General features: G+C 32.7%; 2 protein-coding genes across 3 annotated transcripts in view; one reads left to right on the top strand and one right to left on the bottom strand.

Annotated features, from left to right (window-relative positions):
* The window catches only part of LOC139503477 (uncharacterized), a 210,555-nt gene that overhangs the window by 72,207 nt on the left and 115,393 nt on the right, over positions 1 to 22,955 (bottom strand). The window lies entirely within an intron of this gene.
* Positions 5,207 to 22,955, top strand: part of LOC139503471 (mitogen-activated protein kinase kinase kinase 13-like) — a 92,462-nt gene continuing 74,713 nt past the window's right edge. Inside the window, exons 1-3 of one of the 2 annotated variants that reach the window (XM_071293250.1) lie at positions 5,207 to 5,322; positions 15,644 to 15,719; positions 16,167 to 16,222. The gene's annotated coding sequence lies outside the window, so the exon portion shown is untranslated. Of the gene's footprint in view, positions 5,323 to 15,643; positions 15,720 to 15,862; positions 15,968 to 16,166; positions 16,223 to 22,955 lie in introns of those variants that run through there. The other variant, XM_071293251.1, reaches the window with a different exon arrangement.

Genomic DNA, 22,955 nt, shown 5'->3' with positions numbered 1-22,955 from the left:
AACAAAACCTATGAAAAATATTAAACCACCAAGCTATTGATATTTTTATATAATTGAATGACATTATGTTTACATTGAAGTGTTCATCATGTATCAGCCAAAAGTTCAGAATTTGGTAATTAAACCAAAAACAAAAAAACCATGAAAAAAAAGAATGAACTACCAAGCTGATGATATTCTTTTTTATATGTTTAAGGTAGCACAAATAATTAATACAAATATTTTTTAATTCCAATCTCCAACCTTTAAAATGCTGTTGCTTTCTTAAGACTGCATATAAATTAATAAAAGAGGTATATATATATATAGATAAAAGATTATTCTTTTACATTAATGCAATATTTGTGTTATGAAATCATTTTGTAATCAATTATAATGCAAATAATGGCAAAATCTTAGTCAGTTTACTTGAATGAATTTAGCTCTTTCATCTCTATAACTATACATGAAATTTTAACGAAAACTTAATCAACACAGCAGGAGCTACAAAAGGGTGTCTCAAATTATCGCTATCGTATTTCATGCTCTCGTAAATCTCTAATTTGTGTAAACATCCTTAACACATAAAAGTAGATAATATTTGATACTGTGTAAAATTTGACCTATTCATTCTATCCAAAATCTGAGAATTCCTTTTGTAGATAATGGCTCTAGGAACAACATATGATAAAATGAACACTTTCGGGATATCCACGAAGAAGCTAATTTCGATTGAAAGTGGAAATTTTGTAGACACAGTTAACATTATAATTGACTACATAATGTGTGTATAATACTTACATTGCAATAATTTGAAAGAGTAATCTGTTAACTATGATCCATTAATACCACTATTATAAATTTTCAAGCATTATAAGGAAAGATACAGCATTTTAAAACGGGAAATTGGAGGTATAAAATCTTTGTATTGTGCTACCTTAATAATTACATAGAGGTGTTTATCACAATTTGGCAAATAAAACAACAACAAAAAAATACATAAAAAAATACACCATACACAGGATTGATATTTTTATATAATCATTAGAGTATTTACATCGAAGTGTTGTATCAATTATCAGCAAAAAGCTCAGGGTTTGGCTATTAAACAAGAAAAGACAATGCAATAGAATAAGCCATAAAATATAGTGATATTTTTTTATACATATATACCGCACAGTAAAACTCAATTTAAAAGAAGTCCGAGTACGATGTCAGAAAAGGTAACAAAAGAAACTAAGAAAATGACAATAATACATAAATTAACAAGGGATTATTAGCAGTTACTGACATGCAAGCTCCAGACCTCAATTAAAGTGGGTTTTTTTTCTTCATTAGAAGAAAATCAAGCACAATCCCTCCCGTTAGGGGTTTAGTATCATATCATCATAAAATATATGAGAAGAACATAACCCGTAGCATGAAAAGTGTCCTTGTACCGATGATAAAATTTAGTAAATGTTTTGACTATAGTTTGTGATACCGAAAAGCCTGGTACCGTGTAATAATTTTTTTTCGTTAATACAGAGTTTACATTGAAGTGTTTTTCATTGATCACCAAAAATTTACGAATTTGACAATTACACAGAGAAAAAGGCAAGAAAGAACAGAATGGCTATTCATATTGACGTTCAGAAGCAGTGATAATATACACAGGCACTTGTATCATAATTAGACAAGTGCGTGTGATAACATATCAATTTGATGACAGAAAAATAGACTTAAATGAGATTTTATTACAAATCATGAACCACAAAACATCTACTACATCTTGAAAATTTTAGATATAAATGACACTTTTCCTTTTATACTAAACCTCATAGTTCTTTTTAGAAAAATAGGAAAGATGAAACTATCAGATTATTATATGGTACTTTTCATACAATGTATCAGGTGTATGCCTTAGGCCGAAGGCTCGAAGGCTGATATTGACCGAGTGCTGATAATACATCTAAGAAAAACGACACGTAATATTTTAATCATAGAAATATGCAACAACATATCATCATCCGATGACATCCGATGACATACATGTATACCACGTGATAGTTAAATCATTTAAACCTTTTAAAGTAGTATGTGTGATAGACTTCTTTCGAACATGAAACTTTCAGTTGTAAAATTGGTAGCAAGTTTGTTCACAAAAGGATTTCATCTCACTATAGAGATAATCTCTGTTAATTTGTGTTTTATGCTAAGTTGGATTCAAAATGGGAATTAATTATACATGTTTCATTTGATCTGAGAATGGGCCCCACTTTTTCCACTTATTATAATTTTTTCAAAGTGAAAGTTTCTAAATTTTTTAACAATGTTCTTACACATACAATATCAAAATAATAAGACAAGACAAGACAATGTATTTCAACTTAGGCACACGTATGGTGCTACAATAGGATATTTAACAATTACACATTAACAATTACATGTATACTTATACATTTACAAGCAAGACACACAATAGATAAATAAGTGATATCATACAACAAAATTGAAATATACCATATTAGTTGGTTGATTTGTTTGCAAAATTCATAATTGCAACGTGGATATGAAGTTATTGTAACATGCTATGAGTTATGAAAATATTTTTTTTCAATATGTCTTAGAAACATGCACACTTTTGTTAGCATTGGCACGTTACAGTGTGATAATAGACCAGTAAATTTCAATTTGAAAGGATTTTTTGTGTAATATGTAGGTATATACCTTTCTTTTAAAGACCTAATCTGTATATAAAGACTCATTTATTTATAGCTACCAGGATTCAAATATTGCTCATTTCCATTATAATTTTGATTGTGGCTCAATGAGATCCGTCCGTCACTTGCATTCATTTCATACCAATTTTTAAGAAAAAACAACAGCATTTTACTTTATAATAAAACAAAAACAACACAAATCAAGAATACAGGAAACAAAATAACAAATTGAGTAAGTCCGATAAGGGCCGATTTTGGCCTCAAATTTCAGGTTCATCTAACGAAATATTTTGAAAACTTTTTAAACACTTGAGTGTCTATTTCAATTGATTCAATTAGTTTAGGTGAAAGATTTTAACTGATTACGTCATTAAAAAACGCTTCGATTCACGAAGGCGTAATTATGAAAAATCTATCAAATATGCAAAAAATCGTCACTTTTCAGATGTTTTTTTGACAATGTCAAAAATGAAAGTGGCCGGATCCGTGTTCATCCTCAACCTTTATATATGTTATGTATTATTATCAAATACAACTTACATTTCAACATTATGAATGAACACGAATGCGGCCACTTTCATTTAAGACGGAAACAGTCTAAAATTTAAGTAAAATACTAAAATTGTGAAGATTTCAGTAATTTAGCCATTCTACTTTCCAATAAATAGCTAAAAGATTATATTTTAACAATTTTGTAAAACTGCTATATTTTGGGGCCAAAAAAGGGTCTTACTGAACCTACTCCTTTATCAAAAATATTATGTTCTTAGTTGAGGGTCTTGATGGGGTTCCTCATTTCTTTACTCGTTAATTTTTATTCCATTTCTCTATGTTTTATATTCTGACACCTCATTTTTCTCTATTCTTTATTTTTTGGCAATAATTTCTCTTGTTCGAAATTTTATTTCTTTCTGCATTTTTTTTTCTCTATTTAGCGGTTTGGGTTAAAAAATATTGTTTATATTTGAGAAAAGCTATCATTTTCATAAAACTTTACGTTCCACTATATAGATGATGTGCTTTCATTAACTATATATATAATTTGATGACTGTGTTGAATGCATCCCGGTATTTCATCGAACTTGAACTAAGAGGATATGATCTCAGATACATGTCTCATTTCTTGACTGCATGACAGCTTGAAATTGACCGTGACGCAGGGCTGTTGAAAACAAATCTTTACAACAAGTGTTTTTTTTTCAGCTATCAAATTCTGAACTTTCTATTTCTATATTTATCATACCTGCCAACTTTTCAAAATGCCCATGGGCGTTTTGCGTGCAATATGGCTGTCATACTCCTAAAAAAACTTCAAGGGGGCATGCAAAAACATTTTAATGTTGTTTTTTTGGCTTCTTCGTACTTTTATAAGCCTAAAGTCATTGTAAAATTAATTGTTTTGTTTAAATTGTGGACAAAATTGCTCTTTCAAAATTTCAATTTGGGAGCCTCCATGGGGGAACCCCCCCCCCCCCCCCCCCCCGCAAATAGTGGTCGACAGGTGGCAGGTATGATTTATATGTGGCAAATTTCCAGCAGCGCAGACATAAACGTGTGGCATATATATATACCAATCAAGGTTTCCATGACAAAGGATTGCTGCATACAATGCAACTATTAAACCGAAGTGACTATATCATAAATTCTTACTTAACTTTGTATGATGTGTTGTTTTCTGCTGTTTATTATTGTGTCATATATGTAATATATGTTTTGATTGCCATAGCATGTAAATGCTTTTTGCAAATAAATAAATTCATTCATTCATTCATTCATAGTGGATAAGTGAGCGATGTGTTATGGGTGTAATTTGTACTTTATAAAGAATCTAACTTTAAATTAGAAACTTCATCATAGTAAATTGCAAATAACATTTTGTAAATATCTGAGTTCATTATATTGTCTTTCAAACTGGTTTAATTTGTCGTTTAAAGTGGTCATAGTTGTCTTTAAATCAAGTTGAACCGAGTTGTATCTTTCCATTTTGTCCGAGTAGTTAATAATTATCGAGAATCACTGAAGCATGACCGGAGCGGACCACCTAAGTTTCCAAGACTGCAAGGATTTCAACTGTATAGTTTGTCTCACAATAAAAATCTTTGAAGACTGTATATGGAGATCCTTAGATAAATCTTCAACTATAAATTAATATAAGGCAGTGGCACTGATTAAAATATCTTAATTCAAGCCGGCAAAATATGCTATTTTGCCGGCTTGAATTAAGTTTCTGTAATCAGAGCCGGCAAAATAGCCACTGCCTCAACATTAACCTGCACGAACTTGGAAATTTCTTACATACAGAGATATATAGTCGTCATATAGCCCAATAAATTGTAATATCATGTCCCGGTTTCTTAGTAGACGTTTTTCTCATGTTGCATAATTGTGACTGTAATTTTTTTACCTGAGACTTTCTGTCCTGTATTAAAAGTAATGAAAATAAAAATATCTATATTTCAAGTGTATTTTGAGAATAGACTTTTCCTTATATCACGGAATTTAATTCATTTCCTTTTCGTAACTCTGAAATTTATCATCCTTTTGATGCATCCGGATGGAAAATTCAGCAACTGGCGTATGAGATGTAAACGAATAGATAAATGTGTCTGCTTTCGTAATGGATGTCCATATATTATACATGGTACACTCTCTAACTAAGCAATTAAGAATATTTTTGTTAAGTCCTTCTATAGATTTGAAGGTGCCGGTTTCTGATGCAAAAATTTTGCCGCCAAAAGAGAAATTATAACCCTTGCAAAACATCATTTGTGGTCCATGCATGTTTTTCTTCTTGCCTATATAGCTCATTGTACATGTAAATTTCACTTTATCAAGTAATGACCTGCATATACTATCTTGGTCTGAGATGGATTTGTACCGGGGAATAAGAACAAAGAACGAGTTTGTTATATGTTAGAGTTGTATCCCTTTGAATGTGGAAATGCGAATTTGTACATTCAGCAACAGCAAGTATGAAAACGTTTAACCAGAGTTAAGCTTTTCAATGAATTTCAATGAAAGCAGTGGAAGATGGGGGGGGGGGGGGGGATTGGAACCCCCTCCTGGGTAGTCAAGGTTGTTCAAAACTAGCCTTGCAATACTGCTCCAGCTATAAAGTGCCCCTAAAATGACTGGTGTAAACAATCCAAACAGGAAAACCAACAGTCTAATTCATATAAAAAACAAGAAAAGAGAAACATTTATGAAAGACACTGATAACAAACTATAACTACTGAACATCAGATTCCTGACTTAGGACTGGTGCAAGCAAATGCAGCAGTTTAAAAACATTGAAATAGGTACAAACCTTCACCCTTATCTGAACACATATATTGTTTTTTTTTATTAAACTTGTAAACATCATGAACATGGTAAAGCTTTAATGAAAATTAACAAGTTGCTGGTTTTTTTGAATTATTAATGTAACCAACATCTTAACATGCTCAATACACTTGAGGGGGCTTGCGGGTATAAATATATTTATTACATTGGTTGCAATCAATTACACATCTTCGCTAGCCAAGGGTTACGATCCACTCTCGCTCTCTTCACCCTTGGCGGATTGAGCCAACATTTGTGAAAACAATGTTGCGCCATCTGTCGGAATATTAAAGTCACGCCCATTCCGAATACATTATTCTTGACCAATGGTAGCACTTGAACTCTTCAATTTTGAGGTAAAAACACGGTAGTGTCTAGATTCTACACACTTGGTAAAGCCGGAAACGAAAATTTACGTCAACATTCATGCATTTGTGCATGAAACATACACAGGAACTTCTATTAGTTGATTAAAAACATTCAAGTTGTCACTAAATATAGTCGTATGTATAGGGGTGTAAAGACTTGTTGCACAATAAACACGTGGCAATTGTTTACAAACACTTTCTAAATTTTCACGTGATCATATTAAAGGCGCTTTTTGATTGGATGCAGCGAGTTTCGACTGCAACCAATAAAAACCCTTACCCTGTGTCTCCGAAATTTTATCTCAATCCGCCAAGGGCTGAAGAGAGCGAGAGTGGATCGTAACCCTTGGCTAGCGAAGATGTCAATTACATTGATTTCCCAATTAAATAAAAACCGATAATTTCACATGTGAAATAAACGTGGTTATTTCACTCTCTGACGTCATACAACAATAGGCGTTGTCAAGACGATCAATAACGTTGGATCAAAACAAATTGTCAATGCGTAGGAAAAAGATATAGTTCCTTACATTTTCTACATTAATTTCATAAAAAAGGCATTTGCCAATGTAATAAAAAGAATAACTAATCGCCGTATTTGAATATAAAAAATAAGACAACGCTGGACCGAATGACGCATGGATTAAACCAGTGCGCACTATAAATATATTTTTTTTTAAGTAGGATTTTGCAATTTTTTTTATAATAATAAATAAATTTTATCCTTTAATCATGTTAATAGAAAGAAAAGAAAGATGAAAAAAATATGGGGTCACGGTTCATTTAAGCTCACAATCTGCCTTTGAAAGAAGCGTGCATTTTTGTTAACTTTCTTTTTTTCTGTTTAACTAATAGGAGAAAAAACAGTAATATCAAAATAAAAAAAGAACTGAATTACAGAAATCGCTTAAATTTTACAAAAGTTTAGTTTAAGTACAGCCTATTTGATAATAGTAATAACAAATATAGGTCTGACACCAATGATATAAAAAAGATATTTTTGTTATAATGCAAAAAAATGGTATTTTTCATCAAAGGGAGATAATTTGAAGCTTAAAAGTCATCTGGGTCCAAAACAATTTTTTTTGGGGGTTAATTTTGGCACCATATCATAAATTAACAACTAATAGTGTAAAAAATATAGTTTGTAATGAAAAACAAAAAATTGCTGATTTTTAGCTCACCTGGCTCAAAGGGCCAAGTGAGCTTTTCTCATCACTTGGTGTCTGTCTTCGTCGTCATCCGTCGTCGTTAACTTTTACAAAAATCTTCTCCTATAAAAATATTGGGCAAAATTTAACCAAACTTGGCCACAATCTTCATTCTAGTTTAAAATATGTCCCATGACACGGCCAACCAACCAAGATGGCCGCCATGGCTTAAAATAGAACATAGGGCTAAAATGTAGATTTTGGCTTATAACTCCGAAACCAAAGCATTTAGAGCAAATCTGACATGTAAGACTTTTTTATTAAGTCAAGATCTCTCTGCGCTGAAATTTTCAGATGAATCCGACAACCCATTGTTGGTTTGCTGCCCCTGAATTGGTCATTTGAAGGACATTTTGCCGTTTTTGGTTATTATCAGCTCACCTGGCCCGGCGTCCGTCGTTAGCTTTTACAAAAATCTTCTCTGAAACTACTGGGCCAAATTAGACCAAACTTGGCCACAATCATCATTGGGGTATCTAGTTTAAAATAAGTGTCTGATGACCCGGCCAACCAACCAAGATGGCCGCCATGGCTAAAAATAGAACATAGGGGTAAAATGTAGATTTTGGCTTATAACTCTGAACCAAAGCATTTAGAGCAAATCTGACATCTGTTCAGCAAAGTAAGATCTACAAATAAGGTAATATGACTAAAATGGTCAATTGACCCCTTAAGGAGTTATTGCCCTTTATAGTCATTCTTTACCAATTTTTTGTAATTTTTTCTAATCTTTTACAAAAAATTTCTCCTCTAAAACTACTGGTCCAAATTTAACCATACTTGTCCATAATTATCATTCAGGTATCTAGTTAAAAAAATGTGTGCGGTGACCCTGCCACCCAACCAAGATGGCCGCCATGGCTAAAAATAGAACATAGGGGTAAAATGTAGATTTTGGCTTATAAATCTGAAACCAAAGCATTAAGATCAATTCAGACATGGGGGTTAAATTGTTTTGCAAGTCAAAATCTATCTGCCCTGAAATTTTCAGATGAATCTGACAACTTGTTGTTGGGTTGCTGCCCCTGAATTGGAAATGTTTAAGGAAATTTTGCTGTTTTTGGTTATTATCTTGAATATTATTATAGATAGAGATAAACTGTAAACAGCAATACTGTTCAGCAAAGTAAGATCCACAAACAAGTAAACATGACCAAAAAGGTCAGTTGACCCCTTAAGGAGTTATTGCCCTTTATAGTCAATTTTTTATAATTTTGTAAATTTTAACAAAATATTTTCCTCTGTAACTAATGGTTTTGTTATGAATCCATCTGTGCAGAGATGCAAACAGTTTTTTTTCCCTGTCAGACAATGGGGCCTACAGGGTACCAAGTTTTGCCAGACCCATCAAATTTCTGCCAGACCCATATTTTCACTCAAAAATCAAATGAAATTATGCTATTGAACAAACGTTAATTTTGATTTTGTTGATATTATTATTATTTTAAAATAACCTGTGATTCATAACAATTGTAGTTTATTGACCCACTTACAAATTTTATCGGCCATGACATATTTCCTGAACTTATCAACTATGCTTAATAGACCTCCTTCCTTAGTCTAGAGAGCGAATTTCTAAAACAAAAAACATGACGGAAATACGGAGAATTGTTCGGGGCGAGATGGACAGATAGACTATTACTGGGCGGAAATACTGGTTCCCGGAGTTAGAAAATGCAGGGGAACAGGACATTTACTTTTATTAAAGATGATCGCAATTTTATAAACAAAATACTCTGCCGGGGCCGACGGGGATTTCAGTTTTGGCGGACCCAAGCGAACTTAAATATTGCCGGCCATCAGGTCCTGCACAGCTACGAGTTTTGCCGGACCTGCATAAATTCTGCCCCTTAGGTCCGATGGGTCCTACGATTAGTTGCATCTCTGGAGCCTGTGTCTTTTGTTTAATATGCACATAGACCAAGGTGAGCGACACAGGCTCTTAAGAATCTCTAGTTTTGAACCCTAGAGCCTCCTTAAAAGCCAGAATTTTTTTTCTTATGAAGTTTCTGTATTGTTATTAACATCATTGATTTTCAATCAACATGATCAACGTCCCTGACATCCACCTACTTATAGGCAAGTATTTCATCCCTTGTTTATCTTAAGCTGATGATGTTACAGTTGTACCAAGAAGCCATAGCTCCCCAGTACCTTTTCTGCTCTATCTATTTCTCTTTCTCCATGGTTCCTTCCTTCTGTCTCAATCATGTCAATAGCATGTTATTGTAATGTTCTGCCTTTAGCAATTTTGTTTGGCCAAATGAAAATCCTCTTTCAATGAAAATTTTTTAACTACTAGAGTAAGAAATTGAGCAACCTAAAATTCTGTATATGTTCAGCAAAAATACATTGTTATGCCCAATCAAGGGGCATTTTTTTTTTCGGTTCAGGTTAAAGCTTTTGATCATGGTATTTTAAGGTGAAGTATAAGTCCATTTAACTTGGAACTTAAATACACATGTTTCCCTATAACAAGATGATCTTTCTAATTATCAATGCCAAATTAGAGTTTTGACCCCAATTTCAAAGTCAACTGAACATAGAAACAACATAGAAAATGATAGTGCAAGTGGAGCACCAGTGTAGTTTGGACACTTTCTTGTTTACTTATTATTTCATTTGATTATTTTATTTTTTGATCTATGAACATGATCATGATGATCAAGATCCCTTTTCAGACCACAATCCACACTAATATGCCCTTTATTCTTAAATTTTTCATTGCAACCCTTCAATCCTATATATAAGAAATACATATATAAAAAAGAAGATGTGGTATGATTGCCAATGAGACAACTATCCACAAAAGATCAAAATGACACAGACATTAACAACTATAGGTCACCGTACGGCCTTCAACAATGAGCAAAGCCCATACCGCATAGTCGGTTATAAAAGGCCCTGATAAGACAATGTAAAACAATTCAAACGAGAAAACTAACGACCTTATTTATGTATGTATATAAAATTGAGAATGGAATTGGGGTTTGTGTCAAAGAGACAACCAACCCGACCATAGAATAGACAACAACAGATCTAGAAGATCACATACATATATGTACTCGTTGATGTTTTTTTTTTTTAATGTAAAAAAATCAATTTACTCTTTTAAAATTGCAGCAGTCATCATTCATGTCATTGTAATGCTCTGTTTTGCCCTTACAATTCAAAAACATAACATTGTCACTTTCATGACTTTGAAATTAAAAAAAAATCAATTTATTTTTTGTAAAATTGCTGCAATCATGTCCAACATAGCCGTAAGTAAGGCATAACAAGTCAGAAACACTATTTAGGTCATGGCCTGTGAACTTTTATATCTTATCCTGCTTAAAATCTGCAAGGTAATGCATACATGCATGGTTAGAAAATCCTGATAGTTATCTGTGGGGAAACCCATTAACGGAATAAAAAACTCCCATTTAATGTATCAGTGAACGAAATAAACTCATCAACAATTTTCTTATCTGGATTGAATTTATTGTTTTTTTTTAAAGATAATATGTTTCATCTAATTAATTTGGCCATCTTCCCTCAGCGTATTTTTCGTTCACATTAATCTAGTTTTTCTATAAATGGCTTTTTTTGTCATTACGGGTGACATTAAGAGTTTCCGAGCAGACTTGCTGGCGATGTAATTAAGGTAGAAAGTTGTAATCGTATCATGACTGAGTAGTTTCAGTAAGGTAGATTATTAATTGACATTAAGGATGAAAGGTTATGAGCTTTTTAATGACTTTTGACAAATCGGTCAGAAAGATTAAAATACAGTTATCATCATGATCATAGAATAAAATAATTGAGGGAAAGCAAATAAAGGTGAAAAAAAATACATAATTGAGTCAGTTTTATTGTTTTATATATATGTACATGTATGTCTTGTGATATGATTTTAAAAAAAAATTCATTATAAACTAGCAATTTTATGCATATTTATATTGTAAATCAGGGTATCAGTATTCACTCTGATTTATTTATGTGGATATCATTTTGAGCTCAACTGACCCCAAAAAAGTCCAAATTTATTCATTTCATGTCTGTTCTTCATTCATTTCTTTGTTGGTTCCCCTTTCTGTTCCTTATTTCTTCAACTTTTCATTAATCGGAGTCTTGCATATATATGCATTTGAAATTTTCAAATCTACTTTTTGTGTCCCTGAGTGTTTACTGGGTTTGCAATAACATGGGTGCCACATGTGTAGCAGGATCTGCTTACCCTTCTGGAGCATGTGGAGTACCTGAGATCACCTTCAGTTTTTGGTGGGGTCGTGTTGCTTAGTCTTTAGTTTTCTATGTTGTGTCATGTTTACTATTATTTGTCTGTTTGTCTTTTTCTTTTTTTGCCATGGCTTTGTCAGTTTATTTTCAATCTATGAGTTAAATGACTGTCCCTCTCGGCTCTGGTATCTTTCACCACTCTTTTTCAAGCCTATTTAAATCACAAGCATTAGCCTTTCAAAAAGGGCTAGTCGACTCTTAGCTGATGAAAATGGAATTTGGAAAGTGCTCTCTCTTTGTAGATTAATTCATTTACTAGAATAGCCATGTGCATCAATCAACAAATTTTACCACACACGTGAGGTCACACGTTATGAAGTAGTATATATCATTTAACGTTGTTGTTTACGAAACTCCAGAAGATTCGACTATTTATAGATTACATTGTACCTGTGTACCAATATCATGAATATGCATGATTAATGACCAGGCAAAATCTAATTGCCAAAATAGAGAGAACAAATCCGATACTCTACGGGATTGAAGGACATTTACTAGGTTTGGATTGTCCTAACCAATCAATAAGGCCTAAAAAAAATAATGTTGTGTTTCCGATCACCCCCTTGAAATTTTGAAGGGACGGTAGGTAGGGATTATTTTTTTTTTTTTTTTTTTATATATAAAACTCAATTTCCAGTTACCAGACAAAAGTTTGGGATTTAATAGAAAGAGATTGATTACCCACAATAAAAATCTCCCTGAGATAAACTTTTAGTTTACCCCTTTTAAAATCCCCATGAAATAACTTTTAGTTTACCCCCTTTTAAAATACCCCTGGAAAAAAAACTAAGTCCAAACCTAAAAAAAGTTTGGGCAGCACTTCCCCTAGGAAATTAGCTTTATAAACCCAATTCCCCTATTTCAGGACCAAAAGTTTGGGATTGTCAGAGAAAGAAATTGAAAAGATGTGGGGCAGATTCTTTATAGGAACATGAACCAAACATCATCCCAAACCTACAGATTGACAAATATATTATATACACTGTACCTGGCAGGACACTTTCTTTTGGCAAAGCATCTGTGGCTTTTCATCAGAATGTCTAAAGCGTTGTCAGATTGGCTGACCAGTTTCAGATGGATTAATATCAAGTTCATTTTAAAGAAGGGTCTGGCATGAAAATTTGATAAATTTAATTCCAAAAGATTGCATTATTCCAACAGTTGTGTTATTGTCATCAATCTCGGTCCAGTCATGAGGGGGGATATGAGGGGTCCTAATCCCGAAATCCCGGGCTTAAAAAAACAAAATCCCGAGGTCCCGAAATTTAAATAAAGTATATCCCGACATCCCGAAATCCGAAAAAAAGGATTCCTGGATCCCGAAAGGGTAAATCCTGAAATCCCGAGCTTAAAAACAACCGATCCCGGAGTCCCGATAAATGTCCTACCCCCTCCCAGTCATTTTTGCCGGTGGCCGAGCACAAAATTTGTGTTGTGTATTTTTTTTCATCGATGTTAGACATTGGATGAATTTCATTGCTAATGTCAAAAAAGGTGTTACTTTCTGTAAAATTTAGAAATATTTTTTTCTCCGCGAAATGGTCACACTTTCCGCGTTGAACATTGAATAGGATGCGTTGTGTTGCCATGTTCAAACACTGACAAACGAAAATAACTACTGCGCATGCTCCCGCATATATAATTAGCCAAGAAGATTCCACTTTCCAGTACATTCTAAAAATAAGCCTCGAGTTTAAAATTAGCGTTGTTTTCTTTTGGGGCGATAAAAAGATCGAGGGACTTAGAATTTTTTATTTTCTTTCAGAAAAAACGGTCGGTAGGTATACAAATTATTTTTTTTCCCACATCAGCTTTAAAAACTTTTGAGTCGGGGGGTCTGAAGGACGGTCGGTCGGGTGACCGGAAACACAACATTTTTTTTTTTAGGCCTAAACTTTGATTATTCACTTCTTATAATATCTTCCAATCAGGTTGCAAGTAAAATTCAGGCACTAACTGTCCATCGTTCAATTCTTATATCGATAATCATTAAAACCGAAATGCATTCCTTAACCACACATGTACACACAAAGATTGATTGATTAATGATTGCTTAATGTTCAGTAGCAAATATTTCATTAAGGTTCATGAGATAATACAACTGTACATGTACAATGATCATGATGATATAAAGGAGTAGGTCCGGTAAGGACCGATTTTGGCCTCAAATTTCAGGTTCATCTGACGAAAGATGTTGACCACTTTTTAAACACTTAAGTGTCTATTTTATTTGATTATATTAATTTATGTGAAAGATTTTAACTAATGTAGTCTTTACAAATGCTCCGATTCAAGCTCAAATATGAAAAATCTACCAAATATGCTGAAAAATATCACTTTTAAGATGGTTTTTGTCAAAAATGAAAGTGGCCGCATCCGTGTTCATCCTCAACCTTTATATATTTTATGTATTATCATCAAATACAACTTACATTTAAATATTTTGGATGAACACGAATGCGGCCACTTTCGTTTTACACGGAAACCGTCTAAAATTTAACCAAAATGCTAAAATTGTGAAGATTTCAGTAATTTAGCATGTCTTAATGGTGCTAGTACTCGATATATGTACATCGTATTGTCAAAAACAGCCCATATTTATGTAGCAGAAGCATTCTACTGTCCAATAAATAACAAAATGTATACATTTTAACAATTTTGTAAAACTGCTATATTTTGGGGCCAAAAAGGGATCTTACTGGACCTACTCCTTTGAAATCACAGTATAAATATATATGATATTTCCACCACTTTGACAAGTACATATATGTATATATATATAAAAGCATGAATTTTGTAAGGAAAGGACTGTCTAACTCTGAAAAGGAAGGGGGGGGGGGTGTCCAGTTAATTCACCTCAAAAGATATTCTGATATCCAAATTTGGAGAAAAAATATTTTGATCAATGACAAGGAACAAACAAAAAATTTGAGAGTTTGTGCCATTTGATTTAATGTTAAGATTTGATTTTTATTACGAATTAGCATTATGTTTTTTTGTCTGTGCATCCTTTCATTTGTTTGTTGGTCCGTCTGGCCACGCTTCAGGTTAAAGTTTTTGGATGAGGTAGTTTTTGATGAAGTTGAAGTCCAATCATCTTGAAACTAAGTACACATGTTCCCTATTATACGATCTTTCTAATTGTATGTCCAAATTAGAGTTTTGACCCCAATTTATTGGTCCACTGACATAGAAAATGATAGTGCAAGTTGGGCATCTGTTTTCTATGGACACATTCTTGTTTTTTCACACTTTAAAAGACAAAGAATTTGACAAACCAGTTAAAAGCCTGTGTAGTGAAAATAATAACTTTGGAATGAAACAAGAATGTGTCCCTTGTACACAGAATTTGAATCTGTTTAACAAGGACTTTGATTTTAAAAGTTTTCTTCTTTCTTTGCTCATATATATATATATATATATCAGACATGCAGGGACCTTTTCCCCTCGTTTAACAAGTTAAAAATGGGATTTCATTTTGTGATATTTTTTATGCAAAATGACAATCTCTGTTTAAAATTTATTTTCATTGAAACTCTTTTGCTATATATATATTTATATATATATATGTGCATGTATACATTAATTTGTGGATACATGTATAAAAAAATGACTATTATTTTTTCATTAATTTTAAGTCACCTTTTGAAAGTACAATGTATTACTAATTTAAGCGGGACTATATCTTACATGCTTATACACCTTATATATATCATGTAACATATATATATATATATGGTGATTACTAATTTCTATAAATAGATTTGTTTAAATCTTACAGGTGAAAGGTCATGGATAGAGGAAACCAAACATAAACAAGGAAATCACTATGAGGGTTGTCCAAAATTAGAATACAGGTAGCATTAGTAATTGTATTTTTACTTATCAATAATGACCTAATAAGTATTCATATTTGACCCTAATGATCTTTGTGTTTGTTTATTTACATGTGTTACTATTAAATGGATTATCCAAGTGGGGAAACCCCTTCCTTTAAAGTTCAATGTTTTGAAATATGGGTGTCTTCTTTTGTTGATGATTGAAAAGTGATATCGACAAGAAATTAACAAATATTGTATGTTATTGACAGGAATTGACAACTGAGGTTTGATTTTATTGTATTTAAAATTTAAAGATGTGTTTTAGATTTCTAAAGATTAGAAAGTTTGGTTTAGGGGCACTTTACGGAGTGATAATCATTATTGAATGATTGATATGAAATGTCAACATTCTATCAAGTGTCACTAGGCTAATGACCATTGCTTTATAGAACGTTGAAAGTTCACTTGAATTTTTATTTTCAGACGTAGATGGAATACAATATCTTAAGATTACAGTGGACCTAAAGAGAAATTATCTGGTAAGACAACTTTTTGGCAATAACTGTGATACTATGGTCATTATTCACAAGAAACCAATTTTCAAGGATTTTATGGGTATACATGTAGCTTAACCATGAATTTTAATTTGCAATGAAGTACACATTGTCTTTGGCTAATGAACACAGACTTGCAGGGGTGGATCCAACCATTTTCAAAAGTGGGGTTTTCAACCCAGGATAATGGGGGGGAGGTGTTCTGACCATATGATCCCATTCAAATGTATTGATCGTCAAAAAAAAGGGGGGGGGTTCCCTCTGCCTCATTACCACTGGACTTTTGTAAAACCACAAAATCAAATATCCATGAAAACTCATATGCCCCTAAAGATCTTTCATTAACAATGATATTTGTAACATGTGTATCAGAACAGCTATAAATTTTATCCCATGAAGATCCATCTCAAACTTTTTCATGTTCAAAGAAAAAAATGAGTAACAGTAATATGAAGTAAATTTTACATTTAGTTTAGACAGCAGTCCAATGAAAACAGAAGAATTGGTTCATAAATTTAACTTTAAGATTGTTTTGGAAATAACAACAGTTTAAACATGTTAAAAGTTGTATCTTTTTGTTCATTTTATATTTAGTATTCTGGCCATGCTTGAAGCATGTAATGAGAAAAGCTGTCTTCATCTTTAATGGAAAAGAAATGAAAAAGGAAAAGAAATAAAAACCGGATATAAAATGCTTTGTAAGTTAACAAGGGCAATTTCATGCACTGAATTATAATACACATTTCCTTTTTATTTCCATTTCAAAAGACAACCTAAGGTCAACATGTGGTCTTGAACAAAAGACATGTGACAATACAGGTCTTGAACAATAGACATGTGACAATACAATTAATGTCAAGGTATAAATGGCCTGCAGTCTAGACAAGATCAATGGGATAATTTAACACAGTGTAGGAAAGATCTGCTGACTAAACAGAACTCGGAAGAGGTTGTAAAACTCTAAAATTTACTTGAATTTACTAGGCTAATTAACCCATAAGTTGTCTTTTTCTTGTCTATTCAGGACAGTGCTTTACCTGCTTAATGGGGCTGTATTGGGTTAATAAAATAGAGAATAATAAGGTGCGAAATAAAAAGGTATAAAAGATCAAGAATAGTGAAAAATAATCAAATATAATAAAATTGATAGAGAATATTGGTAAAATGAATAAAGAATAAAGAAAAATCATGTTATAAAGATAAAGAGAATAAAGAATAAAGAAAAATCATGTTATAAAGAATAAAGAGAATAAAGGGGTCTCAGTTTATTTATAGGTAGTGTGGTCTGAGAATTAAAACTGCAATAACCCCTAGCCTGTTATGATAGCATATGTTTTGATTTGGACAGATCCAGAGGGGGGTTTTGGGGGTTTGAACCCCCTTTTTTGTTTGGCCGATCAATGCATTTAAATGGATACATATAGTTAGACCCCAGCCTCCCTTTGTCCTCGGTTGGGACCCCCCCTTTTTTTTTTAAATTGCCCCTGTTTGAACCAAGCTAATAGCATTGACTCAGATCTTATTGACTGTAGGATTGTTAGTTTTCCTGATGGTTCTCTCTTGGTATTTCAGCTTCTTCTGGAAAAAACTTATTGTGGTGATGCAGCCCAGTGTGCTGAAAATGGCATTAAACAACACAATCAATCAGTGAATTTTAAATGTAACATTTGTATGACAAATCATTTATGGAGTACAAAAACTCATAAATCTCAACATTAAATTTGTTCTAAACATAAAAAAGAAATCTGAAGTCGATGTTATTCCTTTACTTTTGACCAGAAATTATAAAATTTTCAATGGTATTTTCTATCCTGGTATATATTTGATAAATTGTATAAAGAATTAAAATACATGTATATATATGTATTGCTTAAAAGTAGAATTTTTGAAATTATCTTATTTAAAATGTTTGTCTTTTGTTTCCAAATGATACTCTTTGTATGGTTAATTCTTTAAAGCTTATAGATTTTTCAGGTGTTGCTTTCATTTGGCTTTAGTTGTTTAAGCTTTACATATTTACGGATAAGAAATTAAAACAGGATTGAATATTTAATGATTCAATGCCATCAGAATTATCTATAAAATGTTTCACATTGGGTATCAAAGTTAGCAATTTTTGTAAGATCAAAGCTATTTTTCTAGACAAAGTTTTATGGTAATATTAGAAAAAGACCTTTACACAGAAATTACAATTGATCTTAAAGGTTTTCTTTTGGTCTGTATAAAAGTTAATCTTGCTAATTAGACAGAAATGTAAATCAAAGGCTTCTTCAAGCTTTGTGATAAATATTTTATCTCGATCTTATTCTTAAAGAGGTTGTTATAAAAAATATTAGGAATTCAGTTTGCTTGTAGGATTAAATCATGTAGGTGAATAAAAGAAAAGAGTTCTTTCTAGTGCAAGCTTAAGAGAGGTTTCAGTTCATAGAGATTGGTTAAGCTTTTAAAAGGCTTTGTCTTAAGACAATGCATGTGCTATGTCTTTGACTCACTGGTGATTGTCTATCTGTCTTTCCTATTAGTGTTTGCATTTGGCAGATTTTACAGTATTGTGTTCTGTCTCCTACTTTCATGTTGCTAACGTGACGGAGACAAAAATAAGTAACGTTAGCGACATTTGGACATGTAACATGAGCAACAACATCTTTAAAAGTTCAAATGTATGCACACAGTGATGTTTAATATATGCCTGGAGTAATAAAATTGTACAGTCTGGTTTAGAATTTCTAAATATACAGAATGTCATTTGCAGGTGTACTTTATATCAAATGAATACACATGAAACCAATTCGTAATAGTAACATTAGCAACATCTACTATCATGACATTACGTTTTGTTGCGAACGTCTTTTTGATGGACGGAATACATTTAAGGTCCTCTTGTAACGATATTACATACAACTAACCTACTTTGCTACCCCATCATGTGAAGGAACTGACTCCGAATCTAATTCTGCAAAGGGCGATATCGTAACTCCTATACAGGAGAGTTACAGATCTAAATATATGTTGCTCACGTGACACTGATTTGGACGGAAACCTCAAGTAGTAACGTTCGCAAAAAATAAAACAGCCAATGATATTGATTCCTCAAGTCCTTTGACCCCCTTACGTCATCCAAATTTAATATGATTGCTATTTTCAATTATTTATAAAACCCGGGATAAAAATAACTACAATTGCCTGTCTGAGAACCAACAAGAAAATTGCGATCGTGACATACCACAATGGACGGAAAAGACGTGACGTTAGCAACAATATTATTAAATTACCTTTTTTAGCCTTTACCAATAAAAATCTGCCTTAAAGTTATGATTAAAACACAAAAGAAGACTTTTTATTTAAATATAAGTCCATGTGATAAGGCTCAACTTATAAATAATACTTCAAAATTCCACTCCAAATAAGCTGGATGTCAGTAAAGTAGGTCATGATGTCTATTCCATGTCCAATATTTTGAAATTGAAAACCCTCTAATTCTAACAAAAAACACAAGCACAGAGTAATTTTTATTTTTATTTACTCAGAAAGACACATTTTATTCAATAACATAATGCATTACTCCATTACACAGTCTGTTTCACAGTTTCAGCAATTGCTTTTTTGATGGATACAAAAAAACAATAATTCCTTCTTATTGTAAAATCTGCCATTTTCCTTCTCATTTTACTTGCTCTTTCAGAGGCGGATTTAGGGAAAATTTTGTTGCTTATATAGAGAATCACTGAAGCGTGACTGGAGCAGCCCCACTCTTATGTCAGTCAGTGGGCCCCCACTTATGAAAATTTCTGGATCCGCCAGTGTCTTTGGATTGTGGGTTCAACATCAATTTTAATTGACTAGGATTGTTATTTTTCATGTTAATCTTAGTTCTCTCCAGGTGCACTAAATATGGCTTCTTCTAACCAATTAAAACTTGACACCATTATATATAGCCAAGAGCACTTAAATGGCGTTAAACACCAATAATCAATCAATCAATCAATCCTATTAAGTATTTTTATGGCACCCCACCAACTTCAGTCAGAACCTATCCAAGAATCCCCCCCCCCCCCCCCCCCCCAATATGTGAAAGTTTATGTGTACCAGAAGTATGAAAATAAATAAATCTATTGAATAGCATTTGAAATAAACAGATATTTCAGAGTACAGCCTTCCCCAATCAACAGTATCCACTAACATGACTAAGATATTAGTTTCCACCAACAGTAATTTTAACAGTATGGGTTCCGATACTACAATATTTGTCCTTAAAACTAGATAATCTTCATGACCTTAAAGACCTCATAATAAATGGTTAAATTGAACAATCAATCATTACCCCTCAGCCGAGGTTTTATCTGATAATATCCCTAATGAACCTCATATATTTTTAGAACAATCTAGTTATGCAAATGTATAAATTAATTTGTATAGAAAGCAGACATTTAGTCCATATTACCCAGAAACCCACTGGGACTAATGTGAAAGATCTAGTGTTGTATTGTATTGTATTCAGCAGGCAATAGTGTTTGTTTAACTAAACTAGGAATATGTGATTATGAGTACAAACATATATATCTTTTTCTAGTTCTCCTTTAAAACGTTAACATTTCATGCCCTGCCTATCTTCATCAGTAGGGGGAGGGGGTCATATTGATTTCTGGTCCATGTATCTGTACCTTTGTCAGTTCTTATGAGAGTATAATAAAAAGTTACAGATCCAGTTTTGTTTATTAAAATCTTAATTATATGTGTATGGATAACACTAAACAAACTGAGGTTTTGCTGTTTTGAATCTAGAAAAAGTCTTTTAGTTGCAATGATTGATTATATTTTATAAATTAATATATTTTGATATGAATTTCTATTTAAAACATATTCTTGAAATATATGGTATTACATATTTTCATAGACATGATAGACATAAACATAGTTTTGAAAACTGAATAACTTATAAAGCTCTACTAGATGTGCCTCCCAGTCTCAAGGTTAAGTCAGGAGCCTGTATAATTCAGATGTTGAAAAATATTTGTTGCTGTATACCTTATTTGTTTTTCGTTAATGAGGGTTTGGATGGGGTTAAATGATTAAAGAATAATGCCCTTAAAAAATGAAGATTAGAGAATAACGGGCCAAAAAAATGAAGATTAGAGAAAAAAGGGGTTAATTTTTTGAAGATAAGAGAAAAAAAGGGTTATTTTTTTTAAAGATTAGAGAAAAAAGGGGTGAAAATTAAATGTTTACAGAATAACAGACCCCCACCCCCCCCATCCAGAGCCTCGTTAATTGTTCCTTTCATAAACTTTCATTTTTCTACATTTGTCATTTCAGGCCCTATTATTGATTTCTATGCCGTATTGGCTTTTCACATTATTGAAGGCTGTATGATTACAGTTAGTTGTTTAAAACTTCTATGTCATTTGGTCTTTGACTGAGTGTCTCATTGACCGTCATACCACGTTTTCCTATTGTAATCTAGATATCTTCACTGGTTTTCATATTTTGCTGGGTTGTTGACCATCATACCACATTTTCCTATTGTAATCTAGATATCTTCACTGGTTTTCATATTTTGCTGGGTTGCTGACCGTCATACCACATTTTCCTATTGTAATCTAGATATCTTCACTGGTTTTCATATTTTGCTGGGTTGTTGACCGTCATACCACATTTTCCTATTGTAATCTAGATATCTTCACTGGTTTTCATATTTTGCTGGGTTGTTGACCGTCATACCACATTTTCCTATTGTAATCTAGATATCTTCACTGGTTTTCATATTTTGCTGGGTTGTTGACTGTCATACCACGTTTTCCTATTGTAATCTAGATATCTTCACTGGTTTTCATATTTTGCTGGGTTGTTGACTGTCATACCACGTTTTCCTATTGTAATCTAGATATCTTCACTGGTTTTCATATTTTGCTGGGTTGTTGACCGTCATACCACGTTTTCCTATTGTAATCTAGATATCTTCACTGGTTTTCATATTTTGCTGGGTTGTTGACTGTCATACCACGTTTTCCTATTGTAATCTAGATATCTTCACTGGTTTTCATATTTTGCTGGGTTGTTGACTGTCATACCACGTTTTCCTATTGTAATCTAGATATCTTCACTGGTTTTCATATTTTGCTGGGTTGTTGACCGTCATACCACGTTTTCCTATTGTAATCTAGATATCTTCACTGGTTCTCATATTTTGCTGGGTTGTTGACCGTCATACCACGTTTTCCTATTGTAATCTAGATATCTTCATTGGTTTTCATATTTTGCTGGGTTGTTGACCATCATACCACGTTTTCCGATTGTAATCTAGATATCTTCTCTGGTTTTCATATTTTGCTGGGTTGTTGACCGTCATACCACGTTTTCCTATTGTAATCTAGATATCTTCTCTGGTTCTCATATTTTGCTGGGTTGTTGACCGTCATACCACATTTTCCTATTGTAATCTAGATATCTTCACTGGTTCTCATATTTTGCTGGGTTGTTGACCGTCATACCACGTTTTCCTATTGTAATCTAGATATCTTCATTGGTTCTCATATTTTGCTGGGTTGTTGACCGTCATACCACGTTTTCCTATTGTAATCTAGATATCTTCATTGGTTTTCATATTTTGCTGGGTTGTTGACTGTCATACCACGTTTTCCTATTGTAATCTAGATATCTTCACTGGTTTTCATATTTTGCTGGGTTGTTGACCGTCATACCACATTTTCCTATTGTAATC

This window comes from Mytilus edulis, chromosome 14 (genome assembly GCF_963676685.1).
Source record: "Mytilus edulis chromosome 14, xbMytEdul2.2, whole genome shotgun sequence".
Taxonomy (NCBI): domain Eukaryota; kingdom Metazoa; phylum Mollusca; class Bivalvia; order Mytilida; family Mytilidae; genus Mytilus; species Mytilus edulis.
The sequence above is the reverse complement of the archived record's forward strand: the minus strand, read 5'-3'. Positions and strand labels throughout refer to the sequence as shown.